This window comes from Thrips palmi, unplaced genomic scaffold, assembly GCF_012932325.1.
Source record: "Thrips palmi isolate BJ-2018 unplaced genomic scaffold, TpBJ-2018v1 HiC_scaffold_1, whole genome shotgun sequence".
Classification (NCBI taxonomy): Eukaryota; Metazoa; Arthropoda; class Insecta; order Thysanoptera; family Thripidae; genus Thrips; species Thrips palmi.
This window is the reverse complement of record NW_023144620.1, coordinates 10,569,052-10,584,830: the sequence shown is the minus strand read 5'-3', so window position 1 is coordinate 10,584,830 and position 15,779 is coordinate 10,569,052. Positions and strand designations below refer to the sequence as shown.

The following is a 15,779-nucleotide window of genomic DNA, read 5'->3' as shown; positions in this document are numbered from 1 at the left end:
GGGGAACGCAACGCGCGCGCGGCCCGGGGGGCGTCTTCTTTTTATTCCCTATTTTTTTTCGAACCCGTCCCTCCCCTCCTCCCCCTCTCTCCCTCCCCCGAGGGTGGCTAGAAGGGCGGGCTGAATAGACATTGTTCGATTACTGCGAGATAACTGCCGTCTTTGTGGATCGTGAAAGGCCGGCGAAGCGGCGGAGAGCGGCGGGGCGGGGCGGGGCGCATCATGTGTTTAGCGGCGCCGGATTAAGAAAATGATGATGAGTGGTTGGCGCTGGGGTGTTGTTGTTTTTCGATTGCATACGAATGCAATCATGTAATGAATGTAATTAATTACAACCGGCAGCTTCTATCTAACCTTTTTAACGACGTTTGGTTCAGAAAAGAAACATTTTCAAAGAAACAGAAAAATTCACAATTTTTTAAAATTTATTTTTGTGGAAGAGTGTGGAGTGTGTGTCTGTGTGCGCGCGCATGAGTATTTGTGGTGTGTGTGTGTGTGTGTGTGTGTGTGTGTGTGTGTGTGTGTGTGTTTTGGCTAAAAAGGGGGGTGGGGGTGAGCACTTCATAATCACTTGGTAATAGCGACCTCATCGCTCACTCAGCGCGCGGGACTGCCACCCGCGACCTCACCGCCATATGTGACTCTCTTCCCCCAGGCCGGCCTGGCCTGGCGCGGCCTCCTGATGGGTTTGTTTGGGGCACTTACTGCTCGCCGACTTGCGATTCAAGTGAACGCGAACGCATGCTGCTGTCCCGCTGTCGCTCCGCTGCAACGCGCTGCAACCCCCGACCGCTTTCGCATCTTTGGAAAACAAATATGGTGTGCTAAACACACTGCTTGCTTCTTCCTTGCCCCTTGACGTCGTCGTCGTCGTTGTCGTCGTCCTTCGCACAGGTGTCGGGCTAAGCAGCCGCTGCGTCCCGACGTGCGCTCCCCGTTCAAGTTGCCCTGGGACTTTGGGGCTGAAAGGGTGCGCGGCGGGGCGGGATGGGGCGGGGCGGGGCGGGGCGGGGTGGGGCGGGGCGGGGTGGGGCGGGGCAGGGTGGGGCGGGGCGGGGCGCCCGCCGACGGCTGGGTGGTCCAGTTTAGAGCGCGGTTGGCCCCTACCCTCCCCCCGCGGCGGCCCGGGCGGCCCCAGGCGGCCCCGCGGCGGGCGTGGCGTCTCTAAGGCTTTCTCTGTGATTGCTCCCAGTTCTCATTGTCTCTCGCCAGACAACAACAAAGCAATGCGTTTCCTTTGCAGCGTTTGCCGATCTCCTTCCATCAAAACGCTCTCACTCAGCGTCATGGCGCAAAAGGGGACCGTTCCAAATCGACCCCCTTCCCCCTCCCCCTGCCACTTCCCCCTCGCTGTCGCCAAACTCAACTTGAGCCCTCATCCAGCAGATTCACTCGAACGCCGCGCGCTGCGACGACGGCGGGCTGTCACGCTGCCTGCCTGACAGCGTGTTGGTGTGTGTGCGCGCGCGCGTGTGTGTGTGTGTGTGTGGGGGGGGGGGTGACTTATACTGAAATAAGTCAACGAACCCAAAGTACGGATGGTCACGTGGTGGTGGTGGCGGTCGTATCGTCGTGGTCGGTGGTGGTGGTGTGTTGTTGTTGTTGTTGTTGTCGTCGTTGGCGGTGGTGGCGGTGCGGTCAGGGACAAAGAGAGGTGAAAGGCGAACGGAAAGTCCTTCCTTTTCTCCCCTTGCCCCTTCCGGCTTTCACCGGCGAGTGACTGTGCGTACTGGTCACTTTGTGGGTGCCTCGCGCCGCGCCCCCCACCCCGCCCCGCCCCGCCCCGCCCCCGGCCCATGCCGTCTAGGTTTCACCACACGGAAGCCCCTCGCACAGCAAGCAGACAGCAAGCCCGGCCGGATTCGCCAGTATAGACCGGACGATCGCTAAAACAAAACGCTGCTCTTGCTGCCGTATCGAATGTTCATAGGTGCGTGTGTGCGCGCACGTGTACGCACGTGTGTGTGTGTGTGTGTGTGTGTGTGTGTGTGAGAGAGAGAGAGAGAGAGAGAGAGAGAGAGAGAGAGAGAGAGAGAGAGAGAGAGAGAGAGAGAGAGAGAGAGAGAGAGAGAGAGAGAGAGAGCGCGTTGGCATCACGCACACACAAGCGCCGCCGCCCTCCCCTTCAACATGTCCTGCTGGTGCGGGCTTTTTCAAAGCGCCACCTCTGCGGCTTCTTTTCTCTAATCACTGATTAAATACGATACCGCGCCGTGCGCCGCGCGCTGAGAGCAGCAACCCCCCGGCAACACGGTTCAAACCAGACAAGTTTTATTTTTTCTTCAAATGTTTCTTTAGGGTTTTAGTTCTTTTTCAGGTACCTGTTCGTTGTCGGTGCGCCACAACTCGAGGCAGGCGCGCCATCTTTCCTCCGTTTTCTCGGCCGTGCAGGTGACCGCGCCAACCGCAGGTATATATCCGTTTGTTTCAATTATCCGGCCATTTTTATGGCCTCCTTCCGCGCAGGGAGGCGATCTATATCCCTCCACACTCCACACTCCCACAGACACACAGCGCACAGTGGGCCAGAACACCCGAGGAGGCGGCCAAAATTCTAGACGCATTGTGAGCTCTAGAGCCGCTAAATGAAACTCGAATCCTACGTGTGAACCGACCGATGAATTGCCCTCCAAACGAGGAATCCATTGGTGGTGTCACGCGGTCACACGCTCTGTCCTGTCCGAGTCCCATTTAGCGGCTCTAGAATTTTGGCCGCCTCCAGCGGTCTTCTGGCCCACTGTGCAGCGGCGCCGTGGTGCTACACGGTGTTTCCATGCAGCCAACGAGGGCGACGAGACTGCAGAGTCAACCAATGGGGGTGCTCCGTTTACCGCGCGTAGGCTCGCACGCGCAAAACGAAATTACCGTCAGAAAAACAACCGGCGAAGGGGACTAAACAAATGCAACAATGGCTGAGAAGCTTGGTAGAGGTGTGCTTGTCGTGCAAGCGCACGAAAAGCGGCCATCCGCTCCAAAAGTCAAAACAATGCGTTTCCAAGGGAGGAGGCTCCGCCCGGCTCCGACGCCGGCGGGGCGTTTTTGAAACGCATAATTATTCCCGCCTCGAGTGAATTTACTGTTTCTACCTTTGTGCCGCTTTTGTACCCCCTTTTTCACCTTTACGCTCGCCCCTGCCACTGGGCCAGGTTGTTTTATTCGAGCTGCAATCCGTTAATTAGCCCTCTCCTTGTCCCTCTCGCGGGGAATAAGTCCGCTTCCGGCACCAACTTCTTTTTTTTTTTCATCTAACTCTGGCATTCTGTTTTTCTCCTCCTCGTGATTTCTGCCATACTCGTTCTCGATTAAATACACGGCATCAAAAAAAGAAAAAAGTTCCGAGGCGGGGTATTTGAACCAGCGACCGTGCGATTGGACAGAATAAACGCGCAGGCGGGTCCGGTCTCGTCTGCTGGGGGCCCCAAGGCCGCCCCGAGGCCGCCGCCCCCCAAGGCCGCTTCGGTCCGGACTTTTCATCCATTTTTGAGGCATGAATATATCTCTGGATTGCGTTCGATCGGAAACCGTTATAGCTTCAACCGCCGCGCAGCCCGCCTCGCCTCGCCTCGCCTGCTGCCCCGTCCAGGAGAAGAGTGAAAAGGAGAGCGCCCGAGATTTTCGCTTTCCGCGCTGCTTATTCGCCCCGTCCCTCGGCCAGAAAATTCATTCGCGAATCCTATTGAGTGCCTCGCCACCCTCGGTCTTCTTTCACCTCCTCCTCCTTCTTCTCCTCCTCCTCCTCCTCCTCCTCCTCCTCCTCCTCCTCCTCCTCCTCCTCCTCCTCCTCCTCCTCCTCCTCCTCCTCCTCCTCCTCCCCCTCCTCCTCCTCCTCCTTCTTCCTCTTCTTCTCCTCCTCCTCCTTCTTGGCTCACACACGATTCGAGGCCACGGGGCCGCGAGACGCTGATTGTCATGGAAATAGCAAAGCGCTGCTCGAGGGGGTATGCACTCTCAAAACCTGTGGACCGACTATTACGCTATTACGCTCTATTACGCTTCAAAATAATCAGAATTTAGCTAAAAACGGCCCCAAAACACCCCAAAATTGGCAAAAATTGGAGAATTTCGGCTATTACGCGACTATTACGCGTACTATTACGCGTGCTATTACAGATAGAGTGAACCGACTATTACGCGAGTGCATACCCCCTCGGCGCTGCTGCTCTTCTGCGAGTGGATCGCCGTCCTCCTCCATCGCCAGAAGACCCGAGGAGGCCAAAATTCTAGACGCGTTTTGAGTTCCAGAGTCGCTAAATGGGACTCGAACCGAACGTGCTCTCCGAACGAGGAATCCATTGGTGGGGCCACAATCTCGGTTCCAGTCCTGTTTATCGACTCTAGAGCTCTAAACGCTTCTAGAATTTTGGTTGCCTCCATCGGCCTTCGCTGGCCCACTGTGCATCACTGCGAACATGTTTTTGGCAGTGGCGGAAAGCGCCCTCGTTCAAACTGGCCACCTCAGTCCCAGGGCCCCTGCCACCTGATTTCGTCGCTCTGTAAGTGCGAGACAGGCAGAGGCAGAGAGAAGAAGCGATACTTTGGGGTGGCTGCTGCTTGCCGGACATGTGAAAAGCGTTTTGATGAGCTAGCGACCCCGCCCGGCCGCAGAGCCGCACTGAGCAGGAACGCTACGCGGTCCGCCGAGTCGCGGAAACTCCGACGGCGGCGTCCTCATCGCGACTCTCCCCGAGTCCCATTCCGAACAGCACTCTCGTCGCTCTGTCTCTCTCGCACCACTGTGGCACGATCCACGAGTGCGAGAGAGACCGCGCCGCTCCGTTCGGAATCACCGTCCCCGCTGCTTCCGTCGTCTTATTCGCACGGCAAAGTTGTCGCCGCGATGCGGTCGAGTCTGGCGGCGCACTATTCACAGTCGTCGTCTTTCTAATCAAGGCGGAGCATTGCGGAGCGTTGCGGAGCAAACACGAATCCCGAGACAGATGATATGGCGTCGGGACGTCAGCTTGACTTGTTCAAGTCGTCAGGTCCCGGGGACGGCTTTGGGGCCGGGCGGTCTGGGGACGGCGACGCCACGGCGACGCGGCGACGGCGGGAAGCCCTGCCTCGCGGAGCGCGGAGCACGGAGCGCCAAACGAGCTCATTCGCCTTTCATCTCCAACACTCAATCCTGTGAATGGCTCGCCGGTGGATACCCCGCCCCGCCCCGCCCCGCCCCGCCCCGCCCCGCCCCGCCCCGCCCCGCCCCGCCCCGCCCCGCCCCGCCCCGCCCCGCCCGGCGCGCGTGACTCCAAGACCAGGGCGTGCCCGCCCCACCAGGCCGCCACCTCGGAAGCAGAAGGACTTTCCGAAAGTCGCCCCATCCGACGGGCCGACGGGACAAGGACCAATGGCGTCGCGGCGGGCAAACTTTTCACGGAGCCTATTTGTCGCCGGCCGGCAGGCTGAGCCGGGCGTCTCTCTCGCACTCGCGGGCCGTCCGGGGCCGTCCGGGGCCGTCGCGGACGCGCGAGAGAGACGGAGCGATGTCATCGGAGAGAAGGCCCGCGCCAAAGTCGGGCGGAAAAGGACGCCGAAAAGCACGGCCTCTAATTTGGGACGCCTGGCTGGGTAATTATCGACGGCCCCTCTTTTAACCGGCGATTCAAACCTTGTAGGCCTTTTGGGCGCCGGCGACGACGCGGCGACGCGCCGCACGGTGGGCCGCGGCCAAAACTCTAGACGCGTTCTGAGCTATAGAGCCGCTAAGGGGACTCGAACCGAACGTGTGACCCCACCAATGGATTCCTCGTTCGGAGAGCAATCCATTGGTGGGGTCACACGTTCGGTTCGAGTCCCATTTCGGTACCTCCTATCTACAAACGCTCATAATGCTGACTCCTGGACAGACCCGCTCATCTGAGGAGCCGTGAATTGAAACCGCTCATCTACAGCACTCCGTGACAAAACCGCTCACCTCGGCGCGGGCTAGACAGACCAGCATATCGCCGCGCGGCCGGGCGCTGGTTAGGTTATGTTGCCCCTCGTATTTACGTTATTTTTAGCCGATCCGGGGCGCGCTTAATGCAAACCTTGGGTGAAAATCAAAGTTCTAGTGCAGACGATAGCATGCGATTCAACTTGTCGATCTAAATAAAGACTAAGCGCGTAAGAAGTACAATGTAAATCTGGCAGCCGCCGCCCGTATTTGAGAAGGTAAGCGGTTTCGTTCAGCGCGCTCCGAGGTGAGCGGTTGTGTAACGGAGTGCCAAAGCTGAGCGGTTTCATTTCAGGCTCCCTCAGGTGAGCGGATTCATCCCGGACTCGACATGCTGAGCGTTTGTAGATAGGAGGTACCGATTTAGCGACTCTGGAGCTCAAAACGCGTCTCGAATTTTGGCCGCGTCCATTGGTGTTCTGGCCCTCTGTGCGCCGCCAGCGCGCCCCGCGGCGCGGCCGGCAACTACTCCATTCGGCCGCGGGCTCAATGCCCCGCGGCCCGCGGACCCCATTTATTAAAAGTAATGACACTTTCTAATTAACTCGTTTGCGAGCGGCCGCGCGTATTTAGCATTTCGGTTGGCTTGTCGCCGCGCATGCCCTCCCAGGGCGCGACGTGAAGGCTCAAGCGCGGATCCAGAGGGGGGCAAGGGGACACTGCCCCCCCCCCTTCCCAATTGACCCCTAGATAGCCACCTGAAAGGTAGACAAAAAGCCACTTTGCCTCTGTAAGTACTGGGCAAAAAGTGCTACTTTGCCCCCTTTTGCCCGCGACTCTTGATTCGCCACTGGCGAGCGGGCTGTAACCCCCGGCGCGGCGCCAAGGTGTGAGGCCGCATCGACTGGTGAGAAAAACACAACAGGTGACGAATGTCATAACAAGGACCGGCCGAAAATCCCCCGATCAGAAACATGTCGCGATTCAGGCAGCCGCCGGTCACCTCCACTGTTGGCGCGGGGTCGACAAATCATTCCGTGTTTTAATGGACAAGTTGAGGCACCGCTCGCCCCACACCACTTTGCTAAAAAGCAAAACAAAATTCGGGAAAAAGGAGGGAACAATTACTCTCATCAAAACTCCATTTCCCCGGCTGACCCCGCACGCCGCGCACGCCCCCGGCGTAAAGACATTTTCGCCCTGTAAAAATGAATGGATGAGTCCGCTGATAATAAACATAATGACACACATTGATACCGCCAAAGAGCAGTGGAAAACGGACTGAAAAAAAAAGCTTTTTACTTTTCTTTCCCCTGCGCGGACGAGGTGGACCGCTAAATCTCTTTGAATTGAGCATTCGACTGAGCCGGGTGCGAGGAGAGAGAGAGAGAGAGAGAGAGAGAGAGAGAGGTGGGAGTTGGGGGACTCTGGTGAATGATACTTTTTCAGGGGCTGAAAGGGGGCTGGAAGCGGCGCTTGCGCGTGACTTATAGAACCCCAATCGAGGTAAAAGAGAGAAAAAAGTTCCGACGAAACGTTGATACGAAAGTGCTCCGAGCCATAGCAGGTTCGGTAGGCCGTCATCCCTTTCAACGCTAAGAGAGTGAAATAGAGTTTCCGAGAATGCAGTCAATGTCACAGAGTGCGGCCTCGTTTTTCGCGTGATGGATCGGCGTTCGGGGAAGTCCGGATTCGACCCTCTCCGGCATCGGGCGATAATTGAGCGCGTTTTATAGATAGTTCAGCGGGGTAGGACCTATCATGGCCGCGGACGGGGTGAGCCATGATGGGGTGAACCGGGACCGTCCATTAAAACGACGCCTCTAAAAGGGGATCCAGCGATTCGATTTATCGCTCTCCAATAAAGTATCAGCAAAAATAAAAGGCCGGCGCTGCGATTTTTGTTTCTTCTTTTCGTTTTTCGGCCACGCCTGCCACCTAAATCCCTTTCACCTTTTTCCCCGCCGCCCGCCGAGGTCCTTTTCCCTTCTGTTCTACGCGCGTCCTCCCCCCTCAATTCCACGGCCAAACTGCTCTCCCGCTGTCCTTCGAGCCCCTCGAGTCCTTCGAGTCCTTCGAGGGCTAGATGATCATGTCACCCTTGAGTTTGGCCCCGTGTGCCACAGAGGGATAAAGAAGAACACACACACACACACAGAGTGTGGGCGTGCCCCTGTCCGCCATGGCCGCATCTTGGTCCGGCGCCATCCGCCTTCCTCCGGGCCTCCGTCTAGCCTCCGCCGCCTGAGCCCGCGTGTCGCGGTAATCCCAGGGCGGGGCAAGGCGGGGCAAGGCCGTGGCGGGGCCGTGGCCGTGAGCCGGAAGCTGGGGAGACATCAAGAGGACGGCGCCGCGCGGACGGCGAGGACGGCGTCAACCTCCTGCCTGAGCCGCGCTGCCCCGCGCTCGGCGCGGCGCTCCGCATTCCTTGGGGACTTCCTCGCCAGCTTCCCGTCGCCGGTCCGTGGATCCGGGGGATCCCCTTGGCGGCGCGTATTAACCGCGCAGTTTACGATTCGTCATGACGGGGACGTCGGGGACGTCATCCAGGGTCCCGACTTGATTTGCCGCTCCATCACGGCTAACCTAACCAGCCGCCTAATGCCGCACCAGCTCCCCGGGAAGGCCAAGCCGTCCTCAAATCACATAAACGCCCACGAGGCCCACTCCGCCGCCATTACCAACCCCCCGGAGACCGCGGCCGCGGCGGAGGGGTGCTGCAGCAGCCAGCCGCGCACCAGCGGACCGAGAGTCTCGCTCTGTCTCTCTCGCGCTCATGGGGCGTCCGGCATGGGTGCGAGAGAGACAGAGCGAGACTCTCGGAATCAGTCTGCAGCGCACCGCCGCCTCCGCGGTGCGCGCTATCTCCTAATTATCGGTCTTACATGGGCTTTTAGCTCCCGATGGCCGATATGTCCGCCGCGTCCGAGCGAGGCCCGCGTCCCCGAAGCGTCGCTGTTGGCGGCGTCGCGTGTCTGGGGACTCGGCGCCGCGACGCCGCGGTCGTGGAAACTGAAAACGCGGTCCCAGGCGGCCGCCTGCCAAAACACACCCGCCGCCCCGCGCCGCCCGCCCACAGACTGGCAAATAACCTATAAAAAACTGACCACATAAAAGCCAACTTTTTTCGGACACTTTTATTTTCAAACTGTCCAGTCACACAGCTTTTTTTTCGTCCTCTTTTGCAGTTTTTGCTCTTTGCTTCATCTTCCCGTCCTTCTTCTCCTTCTTCTCGGCCTGACTAATAGAGCTCGTGACCACGGGCGCGCTACGCTAGCGACGCTGTAAGCCGGCGATAATCCACCAGGGCGTGCTCGCAGTGAGGCGCCGAGGCCCAAGGCCGCCCTGCTGCCGTGCAGCCAGAGATAAGGGACTCCGCGGCGCGGCGAGGCAGCTGTCGACATTGGCAAGCTGCTAGATACCGCTCGAGGACGGGCGGTCCCATGGTGTAATGGTTAGCACTCTGGACTTTGAATCCAGCGATCCGAGTTCAAATCTCGGTGGGACCTATGACCACCTCTAATCTTTTTTGTGCCCACTCACTGATTTTTTATGGCGTTGTGATTATCTTCGAATTTTTGATTGGTTTTTATTTCTTAAGCTTGTTAACTGTGAAATATCCTCTCAGAAGCAGCCGTCACCGGCGTGAAACGAAGTGCGTTCCAGTGTGTGCGATTAATACGCGCCGTTCCGCGTCGGGATTGCGCGAGTCGCGTCGATTAAATTTGAATAAACGCCATTAATCCCAATCATTCCGTGTTTACAATACACAAGCCGCAGTGTTAATCTGGCGCCCCGCCGCGCATCCCCCCTCCCCCTTCCCCTTCCCAACCCCCTTCGGCGAGCCTCCCGGCGCGTCGCCGAGCCCGCCTGCTTCAAAAGCACCCACCAAATTAGACCGACGGGCCGCGGGGCCGCGTCTGAGGTTTGGCCTTCCCTCTCCTCCTCTCTCTCTTTCTCACAGACACGCGGCAGCGGGAGAGAGAGAGAGAGAGAGAGAGAGAGAGAGAGAGAGAGAGAGAGAGAGAGAGAGAGAGAGAGAGAGAGAGAGAGAGAGAGAGAGAGAGAGAGAGAGCGGCGGACGCGCCCCTCGCGCAGCGCAACAACTGCTACCGGAATATGGTAATGAGCGCTGCAGAACAGGTTGCCTACCGGCCGGGGCCGCGGACTGGCACACTGCTTTCTCTCCCTCCCTTACGCCCCGTGAGTGCGAGAGAGACAGAGTCGGCTGGCAGGTGCGAACTCGGTGTGCAGTGGTGGGGAATGGCGATGGCGCGTCCTCTCCGGAAAAGCCGGGAAAAACTTTCCGCCGTGAGTTTTCCCCAGTTTCCCCGCGCAGGCACGAGGACGCGAGCGCGGGCGTGACCAGACGGTCGGTGCGCTCGCTCGTGTTTGTTGTTGATGGTATCAATGTGTGATCACTCCGATTATCCCATTATGCCGAGCCAAGAGGCTCCGAGAGGCTCGCTGGAGGGGTGCTTGGCAGTGTGCTTGGCTACGCGTCGCGTGGGGTTGAATGCATGCGGCCGTGTGGACTTGCAGTGGTGGTACTCCGTCGGGCCAAGGTCCAGAACCATCCACATTTTCGCATCTATTTTCGACAAATATTAGGTTTCCTCCTGCTCGCTGAAAACCATACGAAAGCATTTTGAGCTATTTAGTTTGTTACACGAAGAATTCATCTGTAAATTACGAAGTATTTTCTTTGTAAGCTTACATGCTCACTGAGAAAACCTTACAAACTATTTTGGGTTTTACAAAGAAAAGTAGTTTGTAAACAAAGTATTTTGAGCATACATAAGCTTACAAAGAAAATACTTCGTAATTTACAAACTACTGTATTTCTTTGTATAACAAAGTATATTAGTTTGTTTATGTATGCTCCAAATACTTACGACAAGCTTCTTTTTGTTTGTAAAGCCCTAAAATAGTTTGTGAGGCGAGTGTTGCCAAAATGCCTCTGTCCCTCCGAATCGCTTTCTCCAACAGTGCGGTAATTATTACCCCGAGAGGCAGCGACCGCGGCCCGGCCTCATGGCCCGCCCGGCGCCCGATCCTCTTTCGTCGAGCGGCCGCGAATCGGAAAGTGTTTCCAAGTTTCTCGCCAACGGCGAAAACAAAGCGAGAACCATGGGAACGGTTTCGGGCGGCTTGCTCCACCGCTCGCTCCGCTCCCCAGTTATTGTTGCCGTCTCGTCTCGAGAGCTCGAGAGGCATTGCGGGCATTGTCGACGGGGTAATGGGGTGAATTCACCGCCCTCCACATTATAATGGCAGCGCGGCCGGCACGGCACGCGGCATTTAGGGAAATGTTTCACAAGGAACGTTTGCAGGGCGGTGCTCTGCTGCGCTCCGCACCGCTCCGCACGCATCGCTTCGTTATCAAGCTTGTTTTTCTCTGATTAATAAAGTTGACGTGGTGAATGGGGGCAGCGCGCAGCGCACAGCAGCGCCATGGCCGAAGGGGAACTACTGTGTGCTAACGAGGGCGCGCGTGTCGGCTATGTGATTTAAACATTTTCCATCGTGCTGTACTTTGGACACATTGCCGCCGAGAATAACTCTTTGGGCCTTCGCTTCTTTCTGCTTCTGCTTCAGCGCAAAATTTTTTTTTGAGGGTTCATGTAATGTGCGTCCTGTGAGGGCTGGCGTCAAAACGGTGTCGGGGTCCAGATCTGGCCGGCCACGTGTCCAGAGGTAATTCCTCGAAGTGTATACACGCCCTGGGGGCGGATTGGCCGTACCCATGGCAACGCTACAGCACCTCTATTGGCCGAGACGAGACGCCGACAGCGATGCGATGTGCGGATTGCCTGACAATCGGGCGAGTCGAGGCAGGGCGGCAGGGCGATCCACACAATCGCCGTGCTGGGGGCATTGTCTGCTCCGTCCGGGCGTCCGGACCGATCCGGGCCCCTTGTCGACCGCGCAGCGCCCCAGAGCGCCCCAGCAGCGCCCGACTGACTCTACGCGGCAAATTCACCTTCTGGGCCGGGGAAGCGGCGGAAAAGTAGTTTCCGCATCAGTAATTATATGCTGCTGGATTTTCGTGCAACTTCTGTTAATTTTGACCCCATTCAGTTTCATGTCCTGCAAACGAAAAGTTGAGCAGCACAATAGCGTCCACGGGATCAAGTATAGCGCCCAATGGAAGGCGGAAAACTTGACTTGAACATCACTTCGAGATGGAAGGCGCTAGCAACTAGTGGCGCTTTCCTGCGGCTTTCAGAAGTACCAACGGATCATGGCGGGAGCCTGCGCCGGTCCGATCGGCTTTCGGAAAGCCAGCGTGAGCCAAGCCAACTTTGGATTCGAGTTTGTTTTTTGGCGCGCCGCGTTACACGCTCTGCCGGCGGCTGCGCGCTGCGCGGCCCGGCGCGTCCCGCCATAGACCATAGCACACACAATGCTGCCAACTCCAGGGCCTAAATGCCCCCGCTTGTTCGGCACCGCTCGCCTGGCAAAGTGCAGCGCTTGCTTTCGCGTCAGTTGGCAGCAATGCGGAACCGCCCAGCAATCCGCTACTCTGGTTGTTTTGCTTTTATTCCGCACTGCAGGCTTCAGGCCCGGCACAGCCCGGACGGGTGCATTTGCATTGTCTGGCTGCATGCGAGCGCGCAGGTGAACAACCGTCGCACAGTGGGCCAGAAGACCGGTGGAGGCGGCCAAAACGCTAGACGCGTTTTGAGCCCTAGAGTCGCTACATGGGGCTTGAATCGAACGTGTGACCCCACCAATGATATGCTCTCCGAACGAGGAATCCATTGGTGGGGTCACACACCCTGTTCGAGTCCCATTTAGCGGCTCTGGGGCTCAAAACGCGTCTAGAGTTTTGGCCGCCTCCATTGGTCCCCTGGCCCACTGGGCGTCGCTCTTCCAGCGCGGTCAACCATGGAGGACTCGCGTTCGGCTAGAAACACGTTCAGGCTGAAGATCAGTTTGGAGCTTCAAACCGTTGACCACTCCGAGGGATGTTCCACGTTCCGCCAGGTTCCACCGCCAGGCAGCCACCCCCGCACGGCCCGCGCGGCCCGCACCCTGCTCTGTTTCTCTGGGCCGAATATGTCTTTGTCGCTCCCCCGCTGCGAGCTCTCTGATCCTGCTGCCGCCGCCCAGCCCAGCCCAGCCCCGCGTGCCATTTGGCGTTATTACTTGTTATAATGTTAAAAGCTTTTTCATTACGTCGGGGCCGTGAACCTTCGCACGTTTGAGTCAGCTGACTCTCAGTCCGCAGCTACCTTTGACTTCAATCAGACACTCAATCGTGTTTACGACTCATTTATCGCCTCGAATTGAAAAGCAACTTTTACAACTCGTTGGCTTGGCTCGCTCGTGTCCAAATTAGAAACGAATAGTCACCTGCAGCGACTTCATCAGTCGGCTGATGGTATCGGGCGGGGTAGTCGAGCCACTTGGCTCTGGAGGCTTTAGAGCGAGAGCGAGAGCGAGAGAGAGAGAGAGAGAGAGAGAGAGAGAGAGAGAGAGAGAGAGAGAGAGAGAGAGAGAGAGAGAGAGAGAGAGAGAGAGAGAGAGCGCGCGCCAGATGGCGATGGCGAGGGTGGCGGCCTGAAGGGGTGGCTCCACCAGCTCGAATCAACAGCATTGACCTTATTGAGGGGAGCTGAGAGATGGCATCAGCAGACTCATTCCAAAGAGTCGGCTCTCGTCGCTCTGTCTCTCTCGCACCCCAACGGGACGCCCGCGAGTGCGAGAGAGACAGAGCGACTCTCCGAAATCGCCCGGCAGATTCTCTAAATTCCCGGCCACCGTGTCGTTTGACGAGATAATCCGGGCGAGCTGTGCTGTGTTTCGTTTCACTGACTTCTCTCTCTTTCTCTCGCGCTCTCCGAACTGGAGTGCGCAGATCACCCGGAGGAGGGAGGGAGAGAGGGAGGAGGGAGGGAGGGAGGGAGGGGGATGCTAATGAGATGACCGGAGCCTAGTTTGTGTTTTTTCATAAGGTGGACTCCGCTGCTGTCAATCGTCACACGCGCCTTCTCCTCTCTCCTCCGGATTCGCCTGGCGATAGCCCAACGCAGACCCGCCTCCCGAAACCGGAAGCGACCGGAAGTAGCAGCAACAAGCGGCACGCGTCGGGGTAAGAGGGTACTTCCGGAGAGCGCGGCGCAGCGGTACCCTACGGTACCCGACCCGGTACCTGGGGAGGGGAGGGGAGGGGAGGGGGTGTCGTCGTCGGGCTGCTCGACGCACTTTTCACGGTCCGCCGGCGCTGCGCTGCGTGCGCAGTGAGAAGCTGTGACACGCGCGCGTAAACACACACACACACACAGTGCCAACACGCTGTCGTGAAGGGGTGCGGCAACAGGAGTCGTCTCAAAGTTTCAAACTCGCGCGCTCCGCGCGAATCAAACCAACACGGCGCACAGCAGCAGGAATTTTGACGCGGCGCCAAGATGGGCGCTTCAGTTTCCTGCCGCGAAGCACCGCGAAGCACCGCGAACGACCGCGAAGCACCGCGAAGCACCGCGAAGCACCGCGAAGCACCGCGAAGCACCGCGAAGCACCGCGAAGCACCGCGAAGCACCGCGAAGCACCGCGAAGCACCGCGAAGCACCGCGAAGCACCGCGAAGCACCGCGAAGCACCGCGAAGCACCGCGAAGCACCGCGAAGCACCGCGAAGCACCGCGAAGCACCGCGAAGCACCGCGAAGCACCGCGAAGCACCGCGAAGCACCGCGAAGCACCGCGAAGCACCGCGAAGCACCGCGAAGCACCGCGAAGCACCGCGAAGCACCGCGAAGCACCGCGAAGCACCGCGAAGCACCGCGAAGCACCGCGAAGCACCGCGAAGCACCGCGAAGCACCGCGAAGCACCGCGAAGCACCGCGAAGCACCGCGAAGCACCGCGAAGCACCGCGAAGCACCGCGAAGCACCGCGAAGCACCGCGAAGCACCGCGAAGCACCGCGAAGCACCGCGAAGCACCGCGAAGCAGGCGCAGCGACAACAACCCCCGCGGGCCCCGCAGTGCAGGTGACGGGGGAGGAGTCTGCGCGAGGCAAGCGGCAAGGAGCCCGCCACACTGGAGGGGCGGCGTCGCGGGCTGCCGGGCCTAATGGGGCCGGGGTGGTTGGCTGCCCTGTTGCGGTGACGGTCTCTAACGCGCCGCTCGGGGAGTATAAGGGTCGTTAAGTTGGTAATGACGAAAGCTGCGCGAGCATCCGCACTCTCATCCCCTGTGCTATTAATTTTTTTTTCGTTCAAAAATGAATTTTGCGGCGAGGTTTATGCGAGGCTTTCTCCCGGCATCCTGGGTATCAACTGTGTGTGGAGGGGGGATAGAGAGAGGCTGCGCTGGTTCGCCGGGGTGTTCTCTCTCGCAGAAATTTTCTCTATCGAGTTTCGTTTCATTTCTGTTGCTCTGCACACGTTTTTGTGAAATTTAGCCAGGTTCTTCAAAGAAAGCGGACAAACGATACACCGTGCACCCTCCTCTCCCCGAAGCAGTGCGGTGCGATGCAGTGCGATGCAGTGTGTACTTACAGTGTGAGTCAACCTCGGACGACACGCTTCATGAACCGCGGAGCCACCGCGGAGGAACCTGCGAGCCAGTTGTTGGTTTTTGTGTCGCCGTCGTGGTAATAAACTCGATGGATTTTACCCCCTCCACCGCTCCTGCCCTTGCGGCATTTATTTTCGCGGGTTGAAAAGTGCAACGACCACGCATCTGGCGACGCGGAAGGAAGGTGACAGACAGGCGTGCGACACGACGGCGAGGAGAGAGAGAAAAAAGCAGCAAACGCGACAGACGCATCAAGACATAAACGTCAGGCCAGCCACTCGTTATAGAGATGAAAGGACTGGTCAGTTTGCGGTCACTCGGAACGCGGCGCGCGGCGCGCCCCACCTCGCCGTGGTCAATGGAACGCACCCCTTGCAGCATAACC

General features: G+C 58.3%; 1 non-coding gene across 1 annotated transcript; it reads left to right on the top strand.

Moving 5' to 3' along the window:
• The first annotated feature begins 9,309 nt into the window (after positions 1-9,309).
• Positions 9,310-9,381, top strand: Trnaq-uug. The gene has a single exon. It is a non-coding gene; the product is annotated as a tRNA-Gln (tRNA).
• Positions 9,382-15,779: the final 6,398 nt, after the last annotated feature.